Here is a 27573-nt window from a genome sequence, read left to right as displayed (position 1 = left end):
GCGGGTGCTGTGTGCTGGGCATGTCCGGGTGGTGGGTGTTGGGCAGTGGGAGTGTTGGGTGCTAGGTACTGGGGTGCTGGGCCCAGTATTGCTAGGTACTCTGCATAACTGAGTGCAGGGTATGTCTTGGTGCTGGATGCCTGGTGCTGGAGCTACTGGGTGCTGGGTTGTGGGCATATGCGGTGCTTCATGCTGGGCATATGCGGTGCTGGGTGGCTGTGCTGGGGTTGCTGGGTGCTGTGCTCTGGGGATGCTGGATTCCTGGCATGTGCGTGGGCTGTGTGCTGGGCCCTGGTTGTGCCGGGTATGTGTGGGTGCTGGGTGTTGGGCAGTGTGGGTGCTGGGTGGTGGGCCCTGGACACGACCGGGTGCAGGGAGCTGAGCACCGGGGTGTTGGGTGCTTGGCACGACTGGGTGCTGAGTGCTAGGCACTGGGGTTGGTGGCTGCTGGGAGCTCGAGGTGCTGGCTATGGGCATTTCCAGTTGCTGGTCATGACCGGGTGCTGGGTCTTGTGGGTGCTGGGTGTGCCCCGGTGCTGGGCATGTCCGGATGCTGTGTGCTCGGCACTTGTTGTTCTGGGTGGTGGGCAGTGAGGGTGCTGGGCGCTGGGGATGCTGGGCAATGCGGTGCTGGGCAGTGGGGCTGCTGGGTGCTGGGCATGTCCAGGGGCTGTGTGTTGGCGGTGGGTGTGCTAGGTTGTGCGCATGTCCGGGAATGAGTGCTGGGCTATGGGGGTGCTGGGTGGAGGTTACGATGGGTGCATGTCGTGGTTTAACCCCAGCCTGCAAATAAACCCCACGCAGCCGCTGGCTCTCCTCCCCCCCCACCCCGTGGGATGGGGGAGAGAATCCGGAGGGCACAAGTAGGAAAACTCCCGGGTTGAGATAAAAACAGTTTAATGGTTGAAATAAAACGAAGTAGAACAGTAATAATAACAATGAGAACAACAACAACAACAGACGATACAAAGCAGGCAATGCAGAATGCATGCCGACCGCGTGTCATGAACTGGGGCGGGGGGGTGGGGAGAGTCGTTTCCTCCCCCCGCCCCCTCCCATTTTTTGTACTGAGCAGGATGTCACATGCTATAGAATACCCCATTGGCCAGCTAGGTCAACTACCCCGGCTGTGCTCCCCGCCCCCCCCCCCCCCCCCCCGAGCTTCCTGTGGGAGGCCGAAAAGAGAGAACAAAAGTCTCCCGCTGCAAGCACCGCCCAGCAACAGCCAAAGCATTAAGGGGCCATCAACGCTCCTCTCACACCAAACCCAAAAGCCAGCACACCCCCCAAGCTACTGGGAAGAAAGTTCACTCTGTCCCAGCAGGAAGCAGGACAGTGCTGAGTGCTGTGTATGTCCGGGTGCTGGGCATGTCTGGGTGCGGGGTACTGGGCACTGGGGGTGCTGGGTGGTGGGGGAGCTGGATGGTGGGTGTTGGGTATGCTGGTTGCTGGGCACTGGGGATGCTGGGTGTGAGACGTGTGGGGGTGCTGGATGGTAGGTGTTTGGTGTGCTGAGTACAGAGCACTGGGGGTGGTGGATGCTGAGCGCTGCGGGTGCTGGGTGCTGGGCATGTCCGGGTGCTATGTGCTGATCACTGGAGATGTTGGGGGCTGGTTTGCTGGGATCTGGGCAGTGGTGTGTTGAGTGCTGGGCATGTTTGGGTGCTGGGCATGTCTGGGTGCTGGGTACTGGGTGCTGGCTGTGTGGGGCAGTGGGGGTGCTGTGTGCTGGGCACGTCCGGGTGGTGGGTGTTGGGCAGTGGGAGTGTTGGGTTCTAGGTACTGGGGTGCTGGGCCCTGGTATTGCTGGCTACTATACATAACTGAGTGCAGGGTATGTCTTGGTGCTGGATGCTGGGTACCGGAGGTACTGGGTGCTGGGTGTTGGGCATATGCGGTGCTAGGTGCTGGGCATATGCGGTGCTGGGTGGCTGTGCTGGGGTTGCTGGGTGCTGTGCTGTGAGGGTGCTGGATTCCTGGCATGTGCTTGTGCTGTGTGCTGGGCCCTGGTTGTGCCGGGTATGTGTGGGTGCTGGGTGTTGGGCAGTGTGGGTGCTGTGTGGCAGGGCCTGGGCATGTCTGGGTGCTGGGCGGTGGGCAGCAGAGAAGCTGCCTGCTGGGCATGTCTGGGTGCTGGGCATGTGTGGGTGCTGGGTACTGGGCAGTGGGGGTGGTGGCGGTGGTGGTGCTGTGTGCTGGGCATGTTGGGCTGCTGGGTTTTGGGCGGTGGGCGTGCTGGGTGTGTGCGTGTGTTGGTTTCTGGGCGCTGGGGGTGCTGGGTGCTGTGCACTGGGGTTGCTGGGTGCTGGGCATGTCCGGGTGGCGGGCATGGCTGGGTGCTGGGCCCTGAGGTTGCTGCGTGCTGGGCACTGGGCTTGCTGGTGCTGCTGGTGCGAGTGCTGGGGGCTAGGTGTTGTCCGAAAAGCGGATTCGTGCCCGGCGTGGAAGGAACCAATTCCACACGCTCAGGAGAGAGATTGTTTTATTCAGGCCTGGGTGCTCGGTGGACTTGCCACAAATGAAGCACACCGGGTCTAATTGCCTTTCTGTTTGTATCCATGCTTCTCATACATATTTTCAGTTTCTCTTTTACATATTCCTTAAATTTCCGAGAACCGATTATAATATTACATCATCCTAGACACATGCGCACTAAAGCCTTTAGGGTCTCCTTGAGGGTCTCGGGTGGTCTCTGGTGGTCGGCTGGGTAGTGAACTCTTCGTGAACCTGTTCCTTTCTTTCCTTATAAGGTCGAGGTTTGTCTCCGAGCCACGTCTGGACTACGTTTGTTTACGGTTCTCGTTTGCAAGGTTACTCTTCACTAGAGTCTAACACTGCTTCCAGGAGACACGATTTAGACTACAATTCTACACGCCTGCAAACACCACACCTGCTAGTTCCCTAACTTCTAAGCCACAAGTCTTCATTGTGTAGAATTACAGAAGCGAGCCGAGGTACTGGGGCTCCTGGTTGCTGGGCCCTGGGAGTGCTGGGTACCATGCATAATTGGGTGCAGGGTATGTCTTGCTGGTGGATGCTGGGCACTGGGGCTGCTGGGTGCTGGGCATGTCTCGATGCTGTGTGTTGGCGGTGGGTGTGCTGGGTTGTGCGCATGTCCGGGAATTAGTGCTGGGCCCTGGGAGTGCTGGGTGCGGGGAGCTAGGGGTGCTGGCTGTGGGCATTTCCAGGTACTGGTCATGACCAGTGCTGGTTGTTGGGTCTTGGGGGTGCTGGGCATGTGCAGGTGCTGGGCACGTCCGGATGCTGTGTGCTCGGCACTTGGGGTTCTGGGTGGTGGGCAGTGAGAGTGCACACCAAACAGCCACCATCCAGCACGCCCACAAGTCTCACACCCAGCACCCGCAGTGGCAGGAACCAGCATACCCAACACCCAGCTTCCAGCACACCCACTGCCCAGGACCTGCATACGCTGCATTGAACCCAGCACCCCCAGCACCCAGTAACCGATAGCCCCAGCGCCCAGCACGCCAGGGTCCAGCAACCAACACACGCACACGCCCAGCACCCAGCACCCCCACCGCCCAAAACCCAGCACCCCGACGTGCCCAGCACACAGCAGCCCCAGGGACTACCACCCCCAGCGCCAAGCACCCAGCACCACCATTGCTCAGCACCTGGACATGCCCAGCACCTAGCACCACCCCCCCCAGTGCCCAACACCCAGCACCCACACGTACCCAGCACAACCAGGGCCCAGCACACAGTACACGCACATGCCAGGAATCCAGCACCCTCACAGCACAGCACCCAGCAACCCCAGCACAGCCACCCAGCACCGGATATGCCCAACACCCAGCACTGCATATGCCCAGCACCCGGTACCTCCAGCACCAAGCATCCAGCACCAAGACATACCCTGCACTCAGTTTTGCATATTGCCGAGCAATGCCAGGGCCCAGCACCCCCAGTACCTAGCACCCAGCACTCCCACTGCCCAGTACCCAGCACCCCGACATGCCCAGCACCCAGACAAACATGCCCAGCGCCCAACACACCAGAACACAGCAAACCAGCCCCCAAGAACCCCACTGATCAGCACATAGCACCTGGACATGCCCAGCACCTGCAGCACTCAGTGACTTGCGGAAAACAGACTCCACAATCTGTGAGATTGTAAAGTAGGTATGTTTATTCAGCGCTGGGCAGCACGGGGGGTAACCCCACCAAAGTCGTGCGCGCCTCAACACGGTACTTGCCAGAAATATATACAGCGAAATGTTGCATATAGATAATACGCCTATACATATGCATGACCTATCCCCGCTTTGTATTAAAATAAGCTTCAAGACGTTATTTCCATGAGCCCCTCCTATCTACGCTTGCGCATTGCCTCCTGGTGGTGGTCGTCGGGGGTCGTGGGGATGAAGGTTAGTGGTTCCTCTTCGTCACCGCTAATAACCCCCGTCTTTGCGCAGACTCAGTTGTTCCTTGGCCTTTACCCAAATCACAGGGTTGGTTTCAACTGGCTTCGAACAAACTCCTGGTTCTTATCAGGAACTGTTGTTGCGATTCCTCCGCTGAGCCTTACAAAAATGTTGCAACTAATGTACTAAGTCATTTCGCCCATAGTTTCAATTCTTTAATCACTCATCCCTTCTCGTTCACCCTTTCATTCCCCCCTTTTCTGAAGAGTTAGTAAATTCTTTTACTATGTTCGGTTTAACATAATGTTTCTTTATCTAGTGTCTTTTCGAAATATTTATTGGACTCCAGTCTACGTCGTAGTTGATTTTTCTTCCATTCACTGTAAGAGTCTCCTGTGTTTTTGAAACACCATAGACTACATCGAACTGTAATGCAGAGAGCTATAAACATAATAATAATTATTATTATAATAAACAGTTGTCTAAGCCATGTTAAATTCGGTAACCAAGAGGTAAGTTTCTCCCATAGTTCCTGAAGGCCCCAAGATGTATCATCTCTAGTTACTTCATGGAAAAGTTTAGCTTGCTTCCAAATTTGAGATAGGTCCTTTTCCACTTGTCGCTCATGATTGATATATGTACAACATCGCTCTCCTATAACCGTACACAACCCTCCTTGCTGAGCGAACAACATATCCAAACCCAACCTATTTTGGAGAGTTACCTTACTCAGGGAGGAAACCTCTTCCTGGAGGGCTTTGATAGCTTCAGCGGTGCTATTACTTAAAATTTCTAGAGCGGCCGATATATTTACTAAAGCCTTCTCTAATTCACTTACTCCTAACCAGGGGAGAAACCACCTAGCAAAACTATGGAATCCAGTATTTCTTTCTATTAATGGATTAGCATTCCGTTTTCCTCTAAATTGTTTCATATAGGTTCGTAACAGTCCATTTGATCCCACCCAATCTGTAAGGTTTCGTTTAGTTTCAATATCTGGTATTATAATTCCCATAGCACATTTACCTGCCCATCCCAGAGGCAATACTTTATATCCCTTGGATCCACAAATCCAGTACCACCCTCGTCCAACTGGGGTGGGCCAGCCTTTGGGAGTAGTATTACTTCTTCGTCTAGTTTGTTTGCTAGCCCACATATTTGCACTTCCATAACTAATATACGAGGTGCAATTGGGATATCTCCTACAAATTTCAAATTTTCACACCCTGTACTCGTGCGATTTCCCCCTATATTGCTCTCCATTCCTGTAATATTCTCTATTCGGCACCTTTGAACACAAGGCACTCCTTGGGTATCGTTCCACAATGAGCTTAAATCAATCATCCAATTTAGATTCTCTTGTCCAACGTCTATGTATTCTTTAAGGGACATGTTCTGAAATGCCTTGGTTATTCTAGAATCATTTGAGAAAATTGTGGCAATTACTGGATGACCACTACCTAGACTCTTTGGCAGGTGTGAACACATCCAGCAATTAGTCCAATTCATAACTCCAGCGATTTTATTATGGAGCTGTAAAAAGGTATTACTTTCCCACGTATAAACTGTTCTTGCCCATAGTCCTATTATACCTACGATGAATACCCATGAATACCCATTTTTTGTTGAAAGTGTAATTTTAGGGGCCCAGCTGGTGTTGATTTCCATAGTGACCGAGGGGCCTTTTTCACTCTGGTATGATGGATCCAGGCTCTCTGTTCTTCAATCTTGATTGCCGTGAAGGAGGTAAGGAGTACCTGGAATGGTCCTTCCCACTGTGGCTCCAAAGTCTTTTCTGTAAGAGACTTTATATACACATAGTCCCCAGGTTGTATGTTATGTATAGGCCCATCCAAACCCCTACTTTGAGTCCCAACCACATGCTTCTCAATTTTACTGAGTTGTTTGCCTAATGCCACCATATAGGAGGTCATGATTTCATCCCCAACTTGTGTAGACATCCCTTTCTGTATTCTATAGGGTCGTCCATACAAGATTTCAAAAGGGCTCAGTCCTTCTCTTGCTCTTGGCCTAGTTCGTATGCGCAAAAGAGCCAAAGGAAGAGACTGAGGCCAGGCCAGGTTAGTTTCCTGTCCCAATTTCACGATCTGCTGTTTGATTAAGTGGTTCATTTTTTCTACTTGGCCACTTGACTGAGGGCGATATGGGGTATGAAGCTGCCAATCTATGCCCAAATGGCGGCTAATTTGTTGTACTACTTTTGAGATGAAATGTGGTCCTCTGTCAGAAGATATGGTTGCTGGAACCCCAAAACGTGGTATTATTTCTTGTATTAATGTTCTAGTTACCTCCCGAGCCTTGGCTGTTCTGGTAGGGAATGCCTCTGGCCAACCTGAAAAGGTATCAGTCAACACCAATAAATATCGATACCCCCCTTTTCTTGGGAGTTCTGAAAAGTCGATCTGCCATTGTTGTCCAGGCCCGTTGCCTTTCCCAATTTGGCCCATTTCTGGTTTGGGGGTATTCTTGGGATTAATCTGGAGGCAAAGATCGCACTGTTGAGTTACTTGTCTCACAGTGGTGTATAGATTTTTGGCTGCGATCTCTCTAATTAGATGTTTATATAAGGCTTCTGCCCCCCAATGTCTCTTCTTATGTTCCTCCCTTATCAGAGACCATGTTAGATAGGAGGGAATGATTAGTTTCCCTTGTGGGGTGAGAGCCCACCCCTCTTTATTATATGTCCCTTCTAAATCTGTAATAAGCTTTTGATCTTCTTTTGTATATTCTGGCTTACTTTCTAGGGAGATTCGCCCGTCAGGGACTAAAGCTCCTTCTGTTTTTACCTTTGCTTTGGCTGCCTGTTTTGCCTCTCTGTCCGCCAGCTCATTTCCTCTTTCCAACTCCGAATTCACTTTCTGGTGCGCTTTAATGTGCATGATCGCCACTTTCTCAGGGAGTTGGACTGCCTCCAACAGTTTCAGGATCTCCTCTGCATGTTTGATGTTTTTACCCTGTGTGTTCAGTAATGCTCTCTCCTTCCAGATTGCTCCGTGCGCATGTACAACTCCAAAGGCATACTTCGAGTCTGTATAGATATTCACAGCTTTGCCTCGGGCCAATTCCAAGGCGCGAGTTAGAGCAATTATTTCTGCCTTCTGTGCAGAGGTATTCATGGGCAAAGGCCTTGACTCTATTACTTCCTGACTGGTGGTAATGGCATATCCGGCATGTCTTTTACCACTTAGGACATAGCTGCTTCCATCCGTGAACCAATTTTCCGTGTTTTCCATAGGACTGTCTCTCAGGTCCGAGCGGCTCGAATATGTTGCTTCTATGGTTTCCAGACAGTCATGATGCACTGGTTCTCCTGTGTTTTTACTGAGGAAAGAGGCTGGATTGACAATGTTAGTGACTACAATCTCCACATCATCTTGTTCTACCATTATAGCCTGGTATTTCAAGAATCTTTGTGGGGAAAGCCAGTGTCCACCTTTCGCTTCTAGTACTGCAGATACTGTATGGGACACCAACACAGTCATTTTCTGGCCCAGGGTGAATTTTCGGGCTTCCTGGATGTTTAGTACTACGGCCGCAATCGCTCGCAAGCATCCCGGCCAACCCTTTGCAGTTGCATCCAATTGTTTGGAAAGGTAAGCAACTGCTCGTCGATACGGGCCCAGATCTTGAGCTAATATGCCTAGGGCAATCCCCTGCTTCTCGTGGGAAAAAAGGAAAAATGGCTTACTTGCATCTGGGAGTCCCAAGGCTGGGGCCGACATCAGGGCCTTTTTTAGCAGCTCAAAGGCCCGTATGGTCTCTTTGTTCCATTTAAGGGGTTTCTGCTCAGTGGTCGTTAGTGCATACAGGGGTTTAACAAGCAGTCCATAGTTGTAGATCCACAGTCGGCACCACCCAGTCATCCCCAGGAAAGTTCGTAACTCCTTCACCGTTTGCGGTCTCGGAGTTTGGCATATTATTTCTTTTCGGGCCTGTCCCAAAGTCCTTTGTCCAGCACTGATTTCATAGCCCAAATAAATCACCTTGCGCTGTATTACTTGGGCTTTCTTCTTAGACACCCGGTACCCTTGGAGCCCCAAGAAATTTAATAGACTCACCGTCCAGGTGATGCAATCATTCTCTGTTTCGGTGGCAATCAGGATATCATCCACGTATTGTAGCAGTTTTCCCTTTTCAGATGGGATTTCCCATGATTCCAAGTCCTTTGCAAGCTGATTGCCAAAAATCGTAGGGCTCTTTTTGAATCCTTGTGGCAACACCGTCCAGGTGAGTTGAGTCTTGCGACCGGTTTTGGGGTTTTCCCATTCGAATGCAAATATTTTCTGGCTGACTTTATGGAGAGGGAGGCAAAAGAAGGCATCCTTCAGGTCTAAAACAGTAAACCAAGTTAGCTCAGGCGTTAATACAGTTAACAGAGTATATGGATTAGCCACTACGGGGTAGAGATCCTCAGTTATCTTATTTATAGCCCGTAGGTCCTGGACCACCCGATATGACCCGTCGGGTTTACGGACAGGTAGTATGGGAGTGTTAAAGTCAGATTCGCATTCCTTTAATAATCCCAGTTGCAAAAATTTTTCTATTATTGGCTGAATTCCCTCCCTGTCCTCCTTCCTTAGGGGATATTGTTTGATTCTTACCGGCTGTCGTCCGTCTTTGAGCTTAACCTCAACAGGTGAAGCATTCTTTGCTTTCCCGGGCACATCGGTGGCCCATACCCCGGGATATACCTGGTTCATGATTTCTTCGCTGATTTTTCCTTCTGTAGGAACACTAGTTAGCGATAAACTCATTATTTGGATATACTGCTGGTCATTTACCTCCAGAGTAATTTCTCCCTTTTCAAATTTAATTATTGCACCCAATTGTTCCAATAAATCCCTCCCCAAAAGTGCTTTTGGGGAGTTAGGCATGTACAGAAATTTGTGGATGCCCCATTGTTTTCCCAGTTTATAACTCAGAGGTTCACAAAAATATGCCTTTTCACTTTGGCCAGTTGCCCCTTTTACCATAATATAGTCACTTCCCAGGGGCATCAAGGCTTGATTCAAAACCGAATACGTTGCCCCTGTGTCAACCAGAAATTCTACTTTCTTTTGCTCCTTCCCTAGCTGCATTATAACCAGTGGATCCGCTAGGGTAGATTCCCCCGGTTCCCATCAGTCCTTTTTCACATGAGCCACTATCCTCCTCTTCTGATTATTCCACTCCTTTTCCTTCCTTTTCCATTTCTCCGGACATTCATTCTTCCAATGACCAATTCTTTTGCAAAATGCACACTGATCTTTGCCTAGCCGCCTAGGTCTCCTTTCTTCCTCTTCCCTAACAGCCGCTATTATTCTCCTCTGCCCTTGCCTATAACCCTCCTCTCTATTGCTAAACACTCTCCACGCTTCATCCAACAATACTTCCAAATTCCTGCTTTCTGTAGTGCGTAACTTCTGGAGCTTACGTCCAATGTCCCCGGTGGACTGACCTAGAAACAAAGAAACTAGCTGTTGTATCCCTACTTCAGACCCAGGGTCCAGTGGCGTATTACGGCGCATTGCATCCCTCAATCGATCCAGGAATTCGGATGGGGACTCAGAGGGACCCTGTTTCACTGCATACAAAACTGACCAATTTATAGTTTTGGGGATGGCCCTTTCCATTCCTCTTGAGATCCACTCTTGATAGCCTTGCAGTTTTTCTATATCTGCTGATCTATTTGGGTCCCATTTTGGATCCTGGAGGGGAAAAAATTCCTTTACATCCTCTCTTGTGATTTTGTAGTGATCCTCAGCCAAATCTCCTGCTGTTTTTAAAATCAACTGCTTCTCTGTTTCTGTCATATATTCTAATAGCAGTTGTATGTCCCTCCAATCAGGGTTGTGCTGTTTTATTATAAACTGAAAATGCTTGGTTACCCCTATCGGATCACTCCTATAATCCTTTGCAACTTTTTTCCATTCCCCTAAGTCAGTAGTGGAAAAAGGTACCTTGATTAGCATTGTCCCACCCTCGGGTCCTACTGCTTCTCGCAGGGGTGCCTGCAAGGCTGTCGGGACAGATTTCTTTCTGGTGCGGGAAGATACTGGGCTATCTGGGGGAGTGGAAGTTTCGTCCGAGTCCGCACCCCGTTCCTGTGGTCGAGGGGGAGGCTTAAACAGGTCAGTCAAGTCTGGCTCCGGTGCCTGATGGATTTTGTTTACTTTAATACACCGATGCCCAATACTGCACGCCGAACAGCATCGTCTCAATTTACTTTCAGATTTTTTGTTATTTTCTCGCTCAAGTGCAAGTACCATAGGGTCCTGCGGCAGCACCATCCCGCAGTCCCTTTGCCACTCCGGATGATTTCGGAGGGTGAAAAACATATCTGCATATGAAACTTCATCCAACTTCCCTTCCCTTCTTAAAAACAGCATCAATTGTAAGAGAGTATTGTAATCTATAGATCCATTGAATGGCCATTTAGCCTCACTTTCCAATTTATACAACGGCCACCATTGGTTACAATACTTAATGAGAGTCTTTTTACTTTCTGTCCCTCCAGTTCCAACAATATCCTTCCAATGGGCAAGCACACAGCCTAAGGGGCTTTTCTTCAAGATTTCCCTTTGAGTGTTACCCATTTCGTAACTCCCTCCTTATCCAATTCCCTCCTTCGTTTAAATATTCCCAGGGTTTGAGTCCAAACCACCGAAGAAGCGATCCCCTCTGTCTTGCTCCTTCATTAACATATAGAGACATTTACAATCTTTCAATCTTTCCATACATTACGCACACATAAAGACAAAGACATAATTGCCAGCCGCTCTCCTCGCGAAGGTCACAAAACAAAACTCTTGCACTCACTCCGCAGCTGCGCTGCGTCCCAAACACACAAATGGTTCTAACATAAAATACCCGGGCGTTTCATAGATAAAGCATACAACTCATATTCTGGCTGTTATCCCTCCAGCAGCTGCAAATATAAAAATAGCCCAACCGCAATTGCGGGGAGGTTCGCTTACCCTTCTCCTGCTTCTTATATACCAGTCATTAGCAGGTCCGTCCTGGTTCCCAACACTGGGATGCAGCGAAAACCTCGGATCCACTCGATCTACTCCCAAGATCGCTAGCGGCCGCTCTATCGGTCAGCGGATCCCCCTATTACCGTGCAGGGTACCCTCCTACCATACGGGGACTATGCTGCACGCCAGACGTCTCTGCGCGATTTACCAGCAGCCCCGGCCACGCGTACGACTTACAGGCCCCTCTCCTAAAACATACCTTTCCTTTCCGCGGACTCAGGAGGTTCATATCTACTCCCAGGGTGAACGGCTGGTAGTGGAGTCCCCTCCGAGGAAAGTGCTCGGGGCGCGCCTAGGGGCGTCCGCTTCTCAGCCGATCCCGCAGTGAAGCAAAGAAATCTCCTGGCTGGCTCGCCAAAACTGACTTGCGGAAAACAGACTCCACAATCTGTGAGATTGTAAAGTAGGTATGTTTATTCAGCGCTGGGCAGCACGGGGGGTAACCCCACCAAAGTCGTGCGCGCCTCAACACGGTACTTGCCAGAAATATATACAGCGAAATGTTGCATATAGATAATACGCCTATACATATGCATGACCTATCCCCGCTTTGTATTAAAATAAGCTTCAAGACGTTATTTCCATGAGCCCCTCCTATCTACGCTTGCGCATTGCCTCCTGGTGGTGGTCGTCGGGGGTCGTGGGGATGAAGGTTAGTGGTTCCTCTTCGTCACCGCTAATAACCCCCGTCTTTGCGCAGACTCAGTTGTTCCTTGGCCTTTACCCAAATCACAGGGTTGGTTTCAACTGGCTTCGAACAAACTCCTGGTTCTTATCAGGAACTGTTGTTGCGATTCCTCCGCTGAGCCTTACAAAAATGTTGCAACTAATGTACTAAGTCATTTCGCCCATAGTTTCAATTCTTTAATCCCTCATCCCTTCTCGTTCACCCTTTCATCAGCACCCCAAACACCCACCATACAACACCCCCACAGGTCTCACACACTTCCGCCCAGTGCCCGGAAACCAGCACACCCAACACTCAGCATCCAGCACCCCCACCCCCCAGCACCCAGTGCCCAGCACGCTGCACTTACACATGGCCAGCACCCGGACATGCTCAGCACCCAGCAACACAGGGGCACAGAACCCAGCACCCCCAGCGCCCAGAAACCAACCACCCCAGCGTCCAGCACCCAGTACACCCAGGGCCCAGCAACCAACACCCGCACATGCCCAGCACCCCCACCACCCAGCACAGGGACATGCCCAGCACCCAGCACACCCAAAGACCATCACCCCCAGCGCCAAGCACCCAGCACCGCCATTGCCTAGCACCCGGACATGCCCAGCACCCAGCACCACCACCGCCCACCACTGCCAGCGCACAGTACCCAGCACCCAGACATGCCCAGCACTCAGACATGCCTAGCAGGCAGCTTCCCAGCTCCCCATCGCCCAGAACCTCCAGTGCCCATCACCCAGCACCCAGACATGCCCAGCGCCCACCACACAGCACCCACACTGCCCAACACCCACACATACCCAGCACAACCAGGGAAGAGCACACAGCACACGCACGTGCCAAGAAACAAGCACCCCCAGAGCACAGAACCCAGCAACTCCAGAGCACAGGCCCAGCACCGGATATGCCCAGCACCCAGTACCTCCAGCACCAAGAGATACCCTGCACTCAGTTATGCATAGTACCCAGCAATACCAGGGCCCCGCAACCGCACCAGCCAGCACCCAGCAACCCGAGTGCCCGGCCCCCAGCAACTTCAGGGCCCAGCCCCCAGCACCCGCACATTCCCAGCACCCAGCAACCCCACTGCCCAACCCACCCCCCGGACATTCCCAGCACACAGCACCCCCAGCGACCACCGCCCCCAGCGCCCAGTACCCAGCACCTGGACATGCCCAGCACGCTACACACCAGAACACAGCAAACCAGCCCCCAACATCCCCAGTGATCAGCACGTAGCACCTGGACATGCCCAGCACCCAGCACGCCCAGTGCCCTGCACCCAGTACACCAAACACCCACCACCATACAGGTCTCGCAGCCAGCACCTCCCCAGTGCCCAGAAACCAGCGTATCCAACACCCCCACAGCCCAAGAACACGTTTACCCAGCATCCAGACATGCCCAGCACTCGGACATACACAGCACCCCCAGGGCCCAGCACTAACTCCCGGACAGGCACACAACCCAGCACCCCAACCGCCAACAAACAGCACCTGGACATGCCCACCACTCAGCAGCCCCAGTGCCCAGCACCCAGCACCGCAACAGCCAGCATCCCCAGCGTCCAGCACCCTCACTGCCGACCACCCAGAACCCCAAGTGCCGAGCACACAGCATCCGCACATGCCCAGCACCTGGACACGCCCAGCACCTGGTCATGTCCAGCAACTGAAATGCCCACAGCCAGCACCCCTAGCTCCCAGCAGCCAGCACCCCCAGTGCCCAGCATCAGTCATGCCAAGGACGAGGACATACCCAGCACCCAACACCCCAGTGGCCAACACCCAATACCCCCAGCACCCAGCAGCAAGACATACCCTGCACCCGCTTATGCATAGTACCCAGCACTCCCAGGGCCCAGCAACCAGAACCCACAGGACTTAGCACCCAGCAACCCCAGTGCCCAGCACCCAATACCCCCAGCTCCCAGTAGCCCCAGAACCCACCATCCAGCAGCAAGACATACCCTGCACCCGCTTATGCATAGTACCCAGCACTCCCAGCCCCCAGCAGTCGCGCTGCCCAGCACCCAGCAACCCCAGTGCACAGCACCCACTAACCCCAGTGCCCAGCATCCCCAGCGCACAGCATCCGGCATATGGACATACCCAGCACACGGACATACCCACTAGCCAGCACCCCTGGTGCCCAGCACCCAAAACTCCCTCCATCCATCACCCAGACATGCCCAGTGCTCAGCGCCCCCAACAGCCAGGATCAGAAAATGCCCAGCAACAAGCACTCCCATGCCTACCACCGCCAGTGCCCAATAACCACCACACAGACAATGCCCACCAGCCAGCATCCAGAACCCAGCGCCAAGCATTCAGTACACAGGCATGCCCAGCACCCTGATATGCATAGTCCCCAGCACCCCCACTGCCCAGCAGTCCCAGTGCCCCAGACCCATCACTTGGACATGCTCAGCACCCAGAGATGTCCAGCACCCCGCACGCCCAGTGCCTAGAACCCAGTACCCCCAATGACCAGCACCCAGCGCAGCCAGTGCCCAGCACTGCCTGTAGCCAGCATCCACCACCCAGACATGATCATCACCTGCCCATTCCCAGCACCAAATCCTCCCAGTGCCCAGCACGGGGACATGGCGAGCACCCAGATATGCCCAACACCCAGCAACCGCAGCACCCAGACCTGTCCAGAACCCACTACCCTCAGGGCCTAGCACACAGTACCCCCACGACCCAGCACCGACACATGCCCTGCACCAAGCACTGCCAAAGATCCCAAGGGGTGCTAGGTGTGCTGGATGTTGCGCATTTGCGGTGCTGGAGATGGCTGGGTGCTGGCAGCTGAGAAGGGGCTGTAAAGGGAAGGTGAGTGCCGCGAACATATTTCAGTCCTGGCTAAATGTGTGTGGGAGCTCGACGGGGCGCTCGTCTGCTTTGCAGTTGGGCTGCGGCAAGGTTGACGGTTGAGTGCTACGGCAAGCGCCTAGCCTCGGTGGTGGTGGGGACCTCAAAGGGCTGCCGGGGCAGGCGAGTGCAACGAACACCAGTCAGCTTGGTTCCCTCTGTGTTGGAGCGCCATCTGGTGGGTAGACGTTTCAGAGCCTGGCTCTGATGAAGGTAAGATGTAGGTTGATGTTTAGGTGTGAGACCAAAGAGAAGGGAGCAGGGGTTGGTGGGGCTGAGGAGGGGCTGACAAGAGATCGTGAGGGCCAGCATCAGCCTTCATTCCTGGCCACGTCTGCCCCAGAGCCCATGTGGTGGGTGGCCGCTTCAGAGCTTGGCCCTGATGAGGGGAAGGGATCTGTCGAGGATAACTGGGGGAACAGACACAGAGCGCCGGTGTTGGTGGGGCTGCCTAGGGACTGCAAACGGAAGGCGAGGTCCAGCATCAGCCTTGATTTCTGGCTACCTTAGTGCCAATCACCACGAGAAGGGTGGCCGCTTCGGAGCTTGTCCCTGATGAGGGTCAGGGCTACGTTGAGGTTAGGTGGGAGAACAGACACAGAGACCCGGTGTTAGTGGGGCTGCCTAGGGACTGCAAAGGAAAGGCGAAGGCGAGCATTCAGCCTTGATTCCTGGCTACCTCAGTGCCAAGCCCCATGTGGAGGGTGGCCACTTGGGAGCTTGGGCCTGATGAGGGTAAGGGCTAGGTTGAGGTTAGGTGGGAGAACGGGCACAGAGCCCCGGTGTTGGTGGGGCTGAGAAGGAGCTGCCAAGAGATCGTGAGGGCCACCATCAGCCTTGGTTCCAGGCTACTACAGTGCCTAAGCCCCAAGTTGAGGGTGGCCTCTTCGGAGCTTTGCCCTGATGAGGGTAAGGGATATGTCGAGGCTAAGTAGGAGAACAGAGACAGAGCCCCGGTTTTGGTGGGGCTACCAAGGGAAGATGAGAGCCAGCATCAACCTTAGTTCCTGGCTACACCAGTGCCAAGCCCCATGTGGAGGGTGGCCGCTTCGGAGGTGGCCCTGGTGAGGGTCAGGGCTAGACTGATGTTAGGTGAGAGAAGAGGCACAGAGCCCCGGTATTGGTGGGGCTGCAAAGGGGCTGCCAAGAGATCGTGAGGGCCAGCATCAACCTTGGTTCCTGGCTACCTCAGTGCCAAGCCCCATGTGGACGGTGGCCACTTCGGAGCTTGGCCCTGATGCGGTTCAGGGCTAGGATGAGGTTAGGAAGGAGAACAGACACAGAGTCACGGTGTTGGTGGGGCTGCCTAGGGACTGCAAATGGAAGGTGAGGGCCTGCACCACCCTTGATTCCTGGATATCTCAGTGCCAAGCCCCATGTGGAGTGTGGCCGCTGCGGAGCTTTGCCCTGATGAGGGTAGGGGATATGTCGAGGCTAAGTGGGAGAACAGAGACACAGACCCGGCATTGGTGGGCCTACCAAGGGACGATGAGGGCCAGCACCACCCTTGATTTCTGGTTATATTTGTGCCGAGATCCACGTGGAGGGTGGCCGCTTCGGAGCTTGGCTCCGATGAGGCTAGGTTGAGGTTAGGTGGGAGAACAGAGACAGAGCCAAGGCATTGATGCGGCTGAGAAGGGGCTGCCAAGAGATCGTGAGGGCCAGCATCAACCTTGGTTCCTGGCTACTTCAGTGCCTGAGACCTATGTCGAGGGTGGCCTCTTCGGAGCTTGGCCCTGGTGAGGGTCAGGGCTAGGTTGAGGTTAGGAGGGAGAAAAGGCACAGAGCCCCGGTGTTGGTGGGGCTGCCTAGGGACTGTAAATGGAAGGTGAGGGCCTGCACCACCCTTGATTCCTGGATATCTCAGTGCCAAGCCCCATGTGGAGTGTGGCCGCTGCGGAGCTTTGCCCTGATGAGGGTAGGGGATATGTCGAGGCTAAGTGGGAGAACAGAGACAGAGTCCCGGTATTGGTGGGGCCGAGAAGGGGCTGCAAAGAGATCGTGAGGGCCAGCATAGACCTTGATTCCAGGCTACTTCGGTACCTAAGCCCCACATGGAGGGTGGCCCCTTCGGAGCTTGGCTCCGATGAGGGTATGGGATATGTCGAGGATAAGGTGGAGAACAGAGACAGAGCCCCGGTTTTGGTGGGGCTACCAAGGGAAGCTGAGGGCCAGCATCAAGCTGGATTTCTGGTTACTTTAGTGCCAATCTCCACGTGGAGGGTGGCCACTTCATAGCTTGGTTCTGGTGAGGGTCAGGGCTAGGCTGAGGTTAGGTGGGAGTACAGGCACAGAGCCCCGGTGTTGGTGGGGCTGAGAAGGGGCTGCCAAGGGACCGTGAGGGCCAGCATCAGCCTTGGTTCCTGGCTACTTCAGTGCCTAGCTCCATGTGGCCGCTGGCCACTTCGGAGCTTGGCCCTGGTGAGGGTCAGGGCTAGACTGATGTTAGGTGAGAGAAGAGGCACAGAGCCCCGGTATTGGTGGGGCTGAGAAGGGGCTGCCAAGAGATCGTGAGGGCCAGCATCAACCTTGGTTCCTGGCTACTTCAGTGCCTGAGCCCGATGTCGAGGGTGGCCTCTTCGAAGCTTGGCTCCGATGAGGGTAAGGGATATGTGGAGGATAACTGGGGGAACAGACACAGAGCGCCGGTGTTGGTGGGGCTGCCTAGGGACTGCAAACGGTTAGGCGACGTCCAGCATGAGCCTTGATTCCTGACTACCTCAGTGCCAAGATCCACGTGGAGGGTGGCCGCTTCGGAGCTTGGCCCTGATGAGGGTCAGGGCTAGTTTGAGGTTAGGAGGGAGAAAAGGCACAGAGCCCCGGTGTTGGTGGGGCTGCCAAGGAAGGTGAGGGCCAGAATCAACCTTGATTCTGGCCTACCTCAGAGCCTAAGCCCCACGTGGAGAGTGGTCGCTTCGGAGCTTGGCTCCGATGAGGGTCAGGGATAGATCGATATTAGGTGCGAGCAGAGACACAGAGCCCTGGTGTTGGTGGGCCTGAGAAGGAGCTGCCAAGAGCCCGTGAGGGCCAGCATCGGCCTTGGTTCCTGGCTACCTCAGTGCCAAGCCCCATGTGGACGGTGGCCACTTCGGAGCTTGGCCCTGATGCGGTTCAGGGCTAGGATGAGGTTAGGAAGGAGAACAGACACAGAGTCACGGTGTTGGTGGGGCTGCCTAGGAACTGCAAATGGAAGGTGAGGGCCTGCACCACCCTTGATTCCTGGATATCTCAGTGCCAAGCCCCATGTGGAGTGTGGCCGCTGCGGAGCTTTGCCCTGATGAGGGTAGGGGATATGTCCAGGCTAAGTGGGAGAACAGAGACACAGACCCGGCATTGGTGGGCCTACCAAGGGAAGATGAGGGCCAGCACCACCCTTGATTTCTGGTTACATTTGTGCCGAGATCCACGTGGAGGGTGGCCGCTTCGGAGCTTGGCTCCGATGAGGCTAGGTTGAGGTTAGGTGGGAGAACAGAGACAGAGCCAAGGCATTGATGCGGCTGAGAAGGGGCTGCCAAGAGATCGTGAGGGCCAGCATCAACCTTGGTTCCTGGCTACTTCAGTGCCTGAGACCTATGTCGAGGGTGGCCTCTTCGGAGCTTGGCCCTGGTGAGGGTCAGGGCTAGGTTGAGGTTAGGAGGGAGAAAAGGCACAGAGCCCCGGTGTTGGTGGGGCTGCCTAGGGACTGTAAATGGAAGGTGAGGGCCTGCACCACCCTTGATTCCTGGATATCTCAGTGCCAAGCCCCATGTGGAGTGTGGCCGCTGCGGAGCTTTGCCCTGATGAGGGTAGGGGATATGTCGAGGCTAAGTGGGAGAACAGAGACAGAGTCCCGGTATTGGTGGGGTCGAGAAGGGGCTGCAAAGAGATCGTGAGGGCCAGCATAGACCTTGATTCCAGGCTACTTCGGTACCTAAGCCCCACATGGAGGGTGGCCCCTTCGGAGCTTGGCTCCGATGAGGGTATGGGATATGTCGAGGATAAGGTGGAGAACAGAGACAGAGCCCCGGTTTTGGTGGGGCTACCAAGGGAAGCTGAGGGCCAGCATCAAGCTGGATTTCTGGTTACTTTAGTGCCAATCTCCACGTGGAGGGTGGCCACTTCATAGCTTGGTTCTGGTGAGGGTCAGGGCTAGGCTGAGGTTAGGTGGGAGTACAGGCACAGAGCCCCGGTGTTGGTGGGGCTGAGAAGGGGCTGCCAAGGGACCGTGAGGGCCAGCATCAGCCTTGGTTCCTGGCTACTTCAGTGCCTAGCTCCATGTGGCCGCTGGCCACTTCGGAGCTTGGCCCTGGTGAGGGTCAGGGCTAGACTGATGTTAGGTGAGAGAAGAGGCACAGAGCCCCGGTATTGGTGGGGCTGAGAAGGGGCTGCCAAGAGATCGTGAGGGCCAGCATCAACCTTGGTTCCTGGCTACTTCAGTGCCTGAGCCCCATGTCGAGGGTGGCCTCTTCGAAGCTTGGCTCCGATGAGGGTAAGGGATATGTGGAGGATAACTGGGGGAACAGACACAGAGCGCCGGTGTTGGTGGGGCTGCCTAGGGACTGCAAACGGAAGGCGACGTCCAGCATCAGCCTTGATTCCTGACTACCTCAGTGCCAAGATCCACGTGGAGGGTGGCCGCTTCGGAGCTTGGCCCTGATGAGGGTCAGGGCTAGTTTGAGGTTAGGAGGGAGAAAAGGCACAGAGCCCCGGTGTTGGTGGGGCTGCCAAGGAAGGTGAGGGCCAGAATCAACCTTGATTCTGGCCTACCTCAGAGCCTAAGCCCCACGTGGAGAGTGGTCGCTTCGGAGCTTGGCTCCGATGAGGGTCAGGGATAGATCGATATTAGGTGCGAGCAGAGACACAGAGCCCTGGTGTTGGTGGGCCTGAGAAGGAGCTGCCAAGAGCCCGTGAGGGCCAGCATCGGCCTTGGTTCCTGGCTACTTCAGTGCCAAGCCCCATGTGGACGGTGGCCACTTCGGAGCTTGGCCCTGATGCGGTTCAGGGCTAGGATGAGGTTAGGTGGGAGAACAGAGACAGAGTAACGGTGTTGGTGGGGCTGCCTAGGGACTGCAAATGGAAGGTGAGGGCCTGCACCACCCTTGATTCCTGGATATCTCAGTGCCAAGCCCCATGTGGAGTGTGGCCGCTGCGGAGCTTTGCCCTGATGAGGGTAGGGGATATGTCGAGGCTAAGTGGGAGAACAGAGACAGAGACCGGTATTGGTGGGGCCGAGAAGGGGCTACAAAGAGATCGTGAGGGCCAGCATCAACCTTGATTCCAGGCATCTTCAGTACCTAAGCCCCAAGTTGAGGGTGGCCTCTTCGGAGCTTGGCTCTGATGAGGGTAAGGGATAGATCGAGGCTAAGTGCGAGAACAGACACAGAGCCCCGGTATTGATGCAGCTGAGAAGGGGCTGCCAAGAGATCGTGAGGGCCAGCATCAGCCTTGGTTCCTGGCTACCTCAGTGCCTAGCTCCATGTGGACGGTGGCCGCTTTGGAGCTTGGTCCTGATGAGGGGCTGGGCTAGGTTGAGGTTAGGAAGGAGAACAGACACAGAGCCCCGGTGTTGGTGGGGACGCCTAGGAACTGCAAATGGAAGGTGAGGGTCTGCACAACCCTTGATTCCTGGCTATCTCAGTGCCAAGCCCCATGTGGAGTGTGGCCGCTGCGGAGCTTTGCCCTGATGAGGGTAAGGGATATGTCCAGGCTAAGTGGGAGAACAGAGACACAGACCCGGCATTGGTGGGCCTACCAAGGGAAGGTGAGGGCCAGCACCACCCTTGATTTCTGGTTACATTTGTGCCGAGATCCACGTGGAGGGTGGCCGCTTCGGAGCTTGGCTCCGATGAGGCTAGGTTGAGGTTAGGTGGGAGAACAGAGACAGAGCCAAGGCATTGATGCGGCTGAGAAGGGGCTGCCAAGAGATCGTGAGGGCCAGCATCAACCTTGGTTCCTGGCTACCTCAGTGCCTGAGACCTATGTCGAGGGTGGCCTCTTCGGAGCTTGGCCCTGGTGAGGGTCAGGGCTAGGTTGAGGTTAGGAGGGAGAAAAGGCACAGAGCCCCGGTGTTGGTGGGGCTGCCTAGGGACTGCAAATGGAAGGTGAGGGCCAGCACCACCCTTGATTCCTGGCTATCTCAGTGTCAAGCCCCATGTGGAGTGTGGCCGCTGCAGAGCTTTGCCCTGATGAGGCTAAGGGATATGTCGAGGATAAGTGGGACAACAGAGACAGAGCCACGGCATTGGTGGGGCCGAGAAGGGGCTGCCAAGGGACCGTGAGGACCAGCACCAGCCTTGGTTCCTGGCTACTTCAGTGCCTAGCTCCATGTGGCCGGTGGCCACTTCGGAGCTCGGCCCTGAGGAGTGGCTGGGCTAGGTTGAGGTTAGGAGGGAGAAAAGGCACAGAGCCCCGGTGTTGGTGGGGCTGCCTAGGGACTGTAAATGGAAGGTGAGGGCCTGCACCACCCTTGATTCCTGGATATCTCAGTGCCAAGCCCCATGTGGAGTGTGGCCGCTGCGGAGCTTTGCCCTGATGAGGGTAGGGGATATGTCGAGGCTAAGTGGGAGAACAGAGACAGAGTCCCGGTATTGGTGGGGCCGAGAAGGGGCTGCAAAGAGATCGTGAGGGCCAGCATAGACCTTGATTCCAGGCTACTTCGGTACCTAAGCCCCACATGGAGGGTGGCCCCTTCGGAGCTTGGCTCCGATGAGGGTATGGGATATGTCGAGGGTAAGGTGGAGAACAGAGACAGAGCCCCGGTTTTGGTGGGGCTACCAAGGGAAGCTGAGGGCCAGCATCAAGCTGGATTTCTGGTTACTTTAGTGCCAATCTCCACGTGGAGGGTGGCCACTTCATAGCTTGGTTCTGGTGAGGGTCAGGGCTAGGCTGAGGTTAGGTGGGAGTACAGGCACAGAGCCCCGGTGTTGGTGGGGCTGAGAAGGGGCTGCCAAGGGACCGTGAGGGCCAGCATCAACCTTGGTTCCTGGCTACTTCAGTGCCTGAGACCTATGTCGAGGGTGGCCTCTTCGGAGCTTGGCCCTGGTGAGGGTCAGGGCTAGGTTGAGGTTAGGAGGGAGAAAAGGCACAGAGCCCCGGTGTTGGTGGGGCTGCCTAGGGACTGCAAATGGAAGGTGAGGGCCAGCACCACCCTTGATTCCTGGCTATCTCAGTGTCAAGCCCCATGTGGAGTGTGGCCGCTGCAGACCTTTGCCCTGATGAGGCTAAGGGATATGTCCAGGATGAGTGGGAGAACAGAGACAGAGCCACGGCATTGGTGGGGCCGAGAAGGGGCTGCCAAGGGACCGTGAGGACCAGCACCAGCCTTGGTTCCTGGCTACTTTAGTGCCTAGCTCCATGTGGCTGGTGGCCGCTTCGGAGCTTGGCTCCGATGAGGGTATGGGATATGTCGAGGATAAGGTGGAGAACAGAGACAGAGCCCCGGTTTTGGTGGGGCTACCAAAGGAAGCTGAGGGCCAGCATCAAGCTAGATTTCTGGTTACCTTAGTGCCAAGCTCCACGTGGAGGGTGGCCGGTTCGGAGCTTGGCCCTGATGAACTTCAGACCTAGGTTGAGGTTAGGTGCGAGAACAGAGACAGAGTCACGGCATTGGTCCCACTGAGAAGGGGCTGCGCAGTGATCGTGAGGGCCAGCATCACCCTTGATTCTTGGCTGCCTCAGTGCCTAAGCCCCACATGAAGAGTGGTCGCTTCGCAGCTTGGCTCCGATGAGGGTAAGAGATAGGTCGCTGTTAGGTGCGAGCACAGACACAGAGCCCCGGTGTTGGTGGGGCCGACAAGAGACCGTGAGGGCCAGCATCCGCCTTGGTTCCTGGCTACCTCAGTGCCTAGCCCCATGTGGAGGGTGGCCGCATCGGAAGCTTGGCTCTGAGGAGGGTAAGGGATATGTAGAGGATAAATGGGAGAAGAGAGACAGAGCCCCGGTATTTGTGGGGCTGAGAAGGGGCTGCCAAGCGACCGTGAGGGCCAGCGTCCGCCTTGGTTCCTAGCTACTTCAGTGCCAAGCCCCATGGGGTCGGTGGGCGCTTCGGAGCTTGGCCCTGATGAGGGTAAGGGATAGGTCGCTGTTAGGTGCGAGCAGAGATACAGTGCCACGGTGTTGATGGGGCTGAGAAGTGGCTGCCAAGAGATCATGAGGGCCAGTATCATCCTTGAGTCCTGGCTATTTCTGTGCCTGAGCCGGAGGAGGTGGGTGGCCGTTTCGGAGCTTGCCTCTGAGGAGGATAAGGGATAGTTTGAGGTTCTGCGTAGATAACGAGACCCTTCTGCATTAGATAACGCCACCCACCACATGGACTCCAAACGAGGAGTAGCCCCTTCCCGGTCCCACTACCCCATCCCTTATTCTCAAACCAAAATATCAACCTTTGCCTTACCATCTCTCGAGCCCAGTTCCTAAACGGCTTCCCACCAGAGGGCGCTCCAACACAGAAAAACCAGGATTAAAAGCTGTTTCTGGCTCTTGCCTTTCGTGGCAGCCCTTTCCGAGGGAGCTGCTCTCGCTCTACCACCCAACCAGCAACCTTACCACAGCCCAACTGCAAAGCAGTCGATCCCCTCTTCGGACTCCCATAAACTAACAGGCAGGACTGAAAGATGTTGGTGGCTCTCAGCTTCCCTTGATAGACCCTTCTCAGCTGCCCAACACCCAGCCAGCTCCAGCACCGCAAATGTGCCATATCTACCACACCTAGCACTCCTTGCTACACATTGGTGGTGCCTGGTGCTAGGCATGTTCCGTTGCAGAGTCGTGGGGGTGCTGGGGGATGGGGACTGGCTTCTTGTCATGTCCTGGTGCTGGGGATGCTGGGTGCTGTGTGCTGGGCTCCGGGGCTGCTGGGCATGTCGAGGTGCTGTGCATTGGCGGTGGGTGTGCTGGGTTGTGTGCATGTGTGGGAATCAGTGCTGGGCCATGGGAGTGCTGGGCCCTGGCAGTGCTGGGTGGAGGGTATGATGGGTGCATGTCGTGGTTTAACCCCAGCCTGCAAATAAACCCCATGCAGCCACTGGCTCTCCTCCCCCCCACCCCGTGGGATGGGGGAGAGAATCCGGAGGGCACAAGTAGGAAAACTCCCGGGTTGAGATAAAAACAGTTTAATGGTTGAAATAAAACGAAGTAGAACAGTAATAATAACAATGAGAACAACAACAACAACAGACGATACAAAGCAGGCAATGCAGAATGCAACTGCTCACCGCTGCCGACCGCGTGTCATGAACTGGGGCGGGGGGGTGGGGAGAGTCGTTTCCTCCCCCCCGCCCCCTCACATTTTTTATACTGAGCAGGATGTCACATGCTATAGAATACCCCATTGGCCAGCTAGGTCAACTACCCCGGCTGTGCTCTCCACCTCCCCGCGCCCCCCCCCCCCCGAGCTTCCTGTGGGAGGCCGAAAAGAGAGAACAAAAGTCTCCCGGTGCAAGCACCGCCCAGCAACAGCCAAAGCATTAAGGGGCCATCAACGCTCCTCTCACACCAAACCCAAAAGCCAGCACACCCCCCAAGCTACTGGGAAGAAAGTTCACTCTGTCCCAGCCGGAAGCAGGACAGTGCAGTGCACTGGAGTTCTGAGTGCTGGGTCCTAGGGGTACTGTGTATGTTCGGGTGCTGGGCATATCAGCGTGCGGGTACGGGGCAGTTGGGGTGGTGGTGGTACTGGATGCTGGGCATTGGGTATGCTGGTTTCTGGGCACTGGAGGTGGTGGGTGCTGAGCGCAGCGTGTGCTGGGTGCTATGTGCAGATCACTGGGGATGGTGGAGGCTGGTTTGCTGCTTTCTGGTGTGTTGGGCACTGGGCATGTTTGGGTGCTGGGCATGTCTGGGTGCTGGGCACGGGCAGTGGGGGTGCTGGGTATGTCCGGGTGGTGGGTATTGGGCAGTGGGAGTGCTGGGTGCTAGCTACTGGGGATGCTGGGCCCTGGCATTGCTTGGTACTATGCATAATTGAGTGGAGGGTATGTCTTGGTGCTTGCCATATCTGGTGCTGGCCATATCCGGTGCTGGGCATATCCGGTGCTAGGTGTGTGCTCTGGGTTTGCTGGGTGCTGTGCTGTGAGGGTGCTGGATTCCTGGCATGTGCGTGTGCTGTGCCCTGGTTGTGCTGGGTATGTGTGGGTGCTGGGTGTTGGGCAGTATGGGTGCTGCGTGGTGGGCGCTGGGCATGTCCCGGTGCTGGGTGATGGGCACTGGAGGTCCTGGGCGATGGGGAGCAGGGAAGCTGCCTGCTAGGAATGTCTCAGTGCTGGGCATATCCGGGTGCTTGGTACTGTGCACTGGTGGTGGTGGTACTGGGTGCTGGGCATGTCCCGGTGCTAGGCAGTGGCGGTGCTGGGTGCTTGGCGCTGGGCGTGATAGTCTTTGGGTGTGCTGGGTGGTGGGGGTGCTGGGCATGTGCGGGTGTTGGTTGCTGGGCCCTGGGTGTACTGGGTGCTGGACACTGGGGTGGTTGGTTTCTGGGCCTTCTGGGTTCTGTGGACTGGGGTTGCTGGGTGCTGGGCATGTCTGGGTGCTGGGCAATGGCTGGCTGCTGGGTTCTGGGCCCTGAGGTTGCTGGGTGCTGGGCACCGGCCTTGCTGGGTGCTGGCTGGTGTGGGTGCTGGGGGCTAAGTGCTGGTTGCTGGGCCCTGGGAGTGCTGGGTATTATGCATAAGCAGGTGCAGGGTATCTCTTGCTGCTGGATGCTGGGTGCTGGGGCTACTGGGTTCTGGGCATGTCCAGGGGCTGTGTGTTGGCGGTGGGTGTGCTAGGTTGTGCGCATGTCCGGGAATGAGTGCTGGGCCATGGGGGTGCTGGGTGGAGGGTATGATGGGTGCATGTCATGGTTTAACCTGGCATGTGTGTGTGCTGGGCCCTGGTTGTGCTGGGTATGTGTGGGTGCTGGGCAGTGTGGGTGCTGTGTGGCGGGGCCTGGGCATGTCCGGGTGCTGGGCGGTCGGGGTGCTGGGCGGTCGCGATGCTGGGCGGTGGGCAGCAGGGAAGCTGCCTGCTGGGCACATCTGGGTGCTGGGCATGTCCAGGTGCTGGGCAGTGGTAGTGCTGGGTGCGTGGTGCTGGGGGTGGTGGTCCCTGGTGGTGCTGCATGCTGGGCATGTCCGGGTGCTGGGTGGTTGGAGTGTTGGGTGCATGCGAGTGTTGGTTTCTGAGCCCTGGGAGTGCTGGGCACTGGGGCTGTTGGTTTCTGGGCGCTGGGGCTTCTGGGTTGTGTGCACTGGGGTTGCTGGGTGCTGGGCATGTCTGGGTGCTGGGCAATGGCTGGCTGCTGGGTTCTGGGCCCTGAGGTTGCTGGGTACCGGCCTTGCTGGGTGCTGGCTGGTGTGGGTGCTGGAGGCTAAGTACTCAGGGTGCTGGTTGCTGGGCCCTGGGAGTGCTGGTTGCTAGGCCCTGGGAGTGCTGGGTACTATGCGTAAGCGGGTGCAGGGTATCTCTTGCTGCTGGTTGCTGGGGATGCTGTGTGCTGGGGGTGCTGGGCACGGGGGCTGCTGGGTGCTGGGCATATCCAGGGGCTGTGTGTTGGTGGTGGGTGTGCTAGGTTGTGCGCATGTCCAGGAATGAGTGCTGGGCCATGGGGGTGCTGGGTGGAGGGTATGACGGGTGCATGTCGTGGTTTAACCCCAGCCTGCAAATAAACCCCACGCAGCCGCTGGCTCTCCTCCCCCCCCACCCCGTGGGATGGGGGAGAGAATCCGGAGGGCACAAGTAGGAAAACTCCCGGGTTGAGATAAAAACAGTTTAATGGTTGAAATAAAACGAAGTAGAACAGTAATAATAACAATGAGAACACCAACAACAACAGATGATACAAAGCAGGCAATGCACAATGCTCACCGCTGCCGACCGCGTGTCATGAACTGGGGCGGGGGGGTGGGGAGAGTCGTTTCCTTCCCCCCGCCCCCTCCCATTTTTTATACTGAGCAGGATGTCACATGCTATGGAATACCCCATTGGCCAGCTAGGTCAACTACCCCGGCTGTACTCTCCACCCCCCCGGCCCCCCCCCCGAGCTTCCTGTGGGAGGCCGAAAAGAGAGAACAAAAGTCTCCCGGTGCAAGCACCGCCCAGCAACAGCCAAAGCATTAAGGGGCCATCAACGCTCCTCTCACACCAAACCCAAAAGCCAGCACACCCCCCAAGCTACTGGGAAGAAAGTTCACTCTGTCCCAGCCGGAAGCAGGACAGTGCTGAGTGCTGTGTATGTCCGGGTGCTGGGCATGTCTGGGTGCGGGGTATTGGGCACTGGGGGTGCTGGGTGTGAGACGTGTGCGGGTGCTGGATGGTGGGTGTTTGGTGTGCTGGGTACAGAGCACTGGGGATGGTGGCTGCTGAGCGCTGTGGGTACTATGCGTAAGCGGGTGCAGGGTATCTCTTGCTGCTGGGTGCTGGGGCTACTGGGTGCTGGGGCTATTGTGTGCTGGGCACAGGCATGCTTGGTGCTGGGCATGTCCAGGTGCTTGGCATGACCGGGTGCTGGGCGCTGGGGATGCTGGTTGCTGCGGTGCTGGCTGCTGGGCTCTGGGGGTGCTGGGTGCTGAGCACTGCGGGTGCTGGGCATTCCGGGTGCTATGTGCTGATCACTGGCGATGTTGGGGGCTGGTTTG

This window comes from Calonectris borealis, chromosome 26, assembly GCF_964195595.1.
Source record: "Calonectris borealis chromosome 26, bCalBor7.hap1.2, whole genome shotgun sequence".
NCBI lineage: Eukaryota > Metazoa > Chordata > Aves > Procellariiformes > Procellariidae > Calonectris > Calonectris borealis.
The sequence above is the reverse complement of the archived record's forward strand: the minus strand, read 5'-3'. Positions refer to the sequence as shown.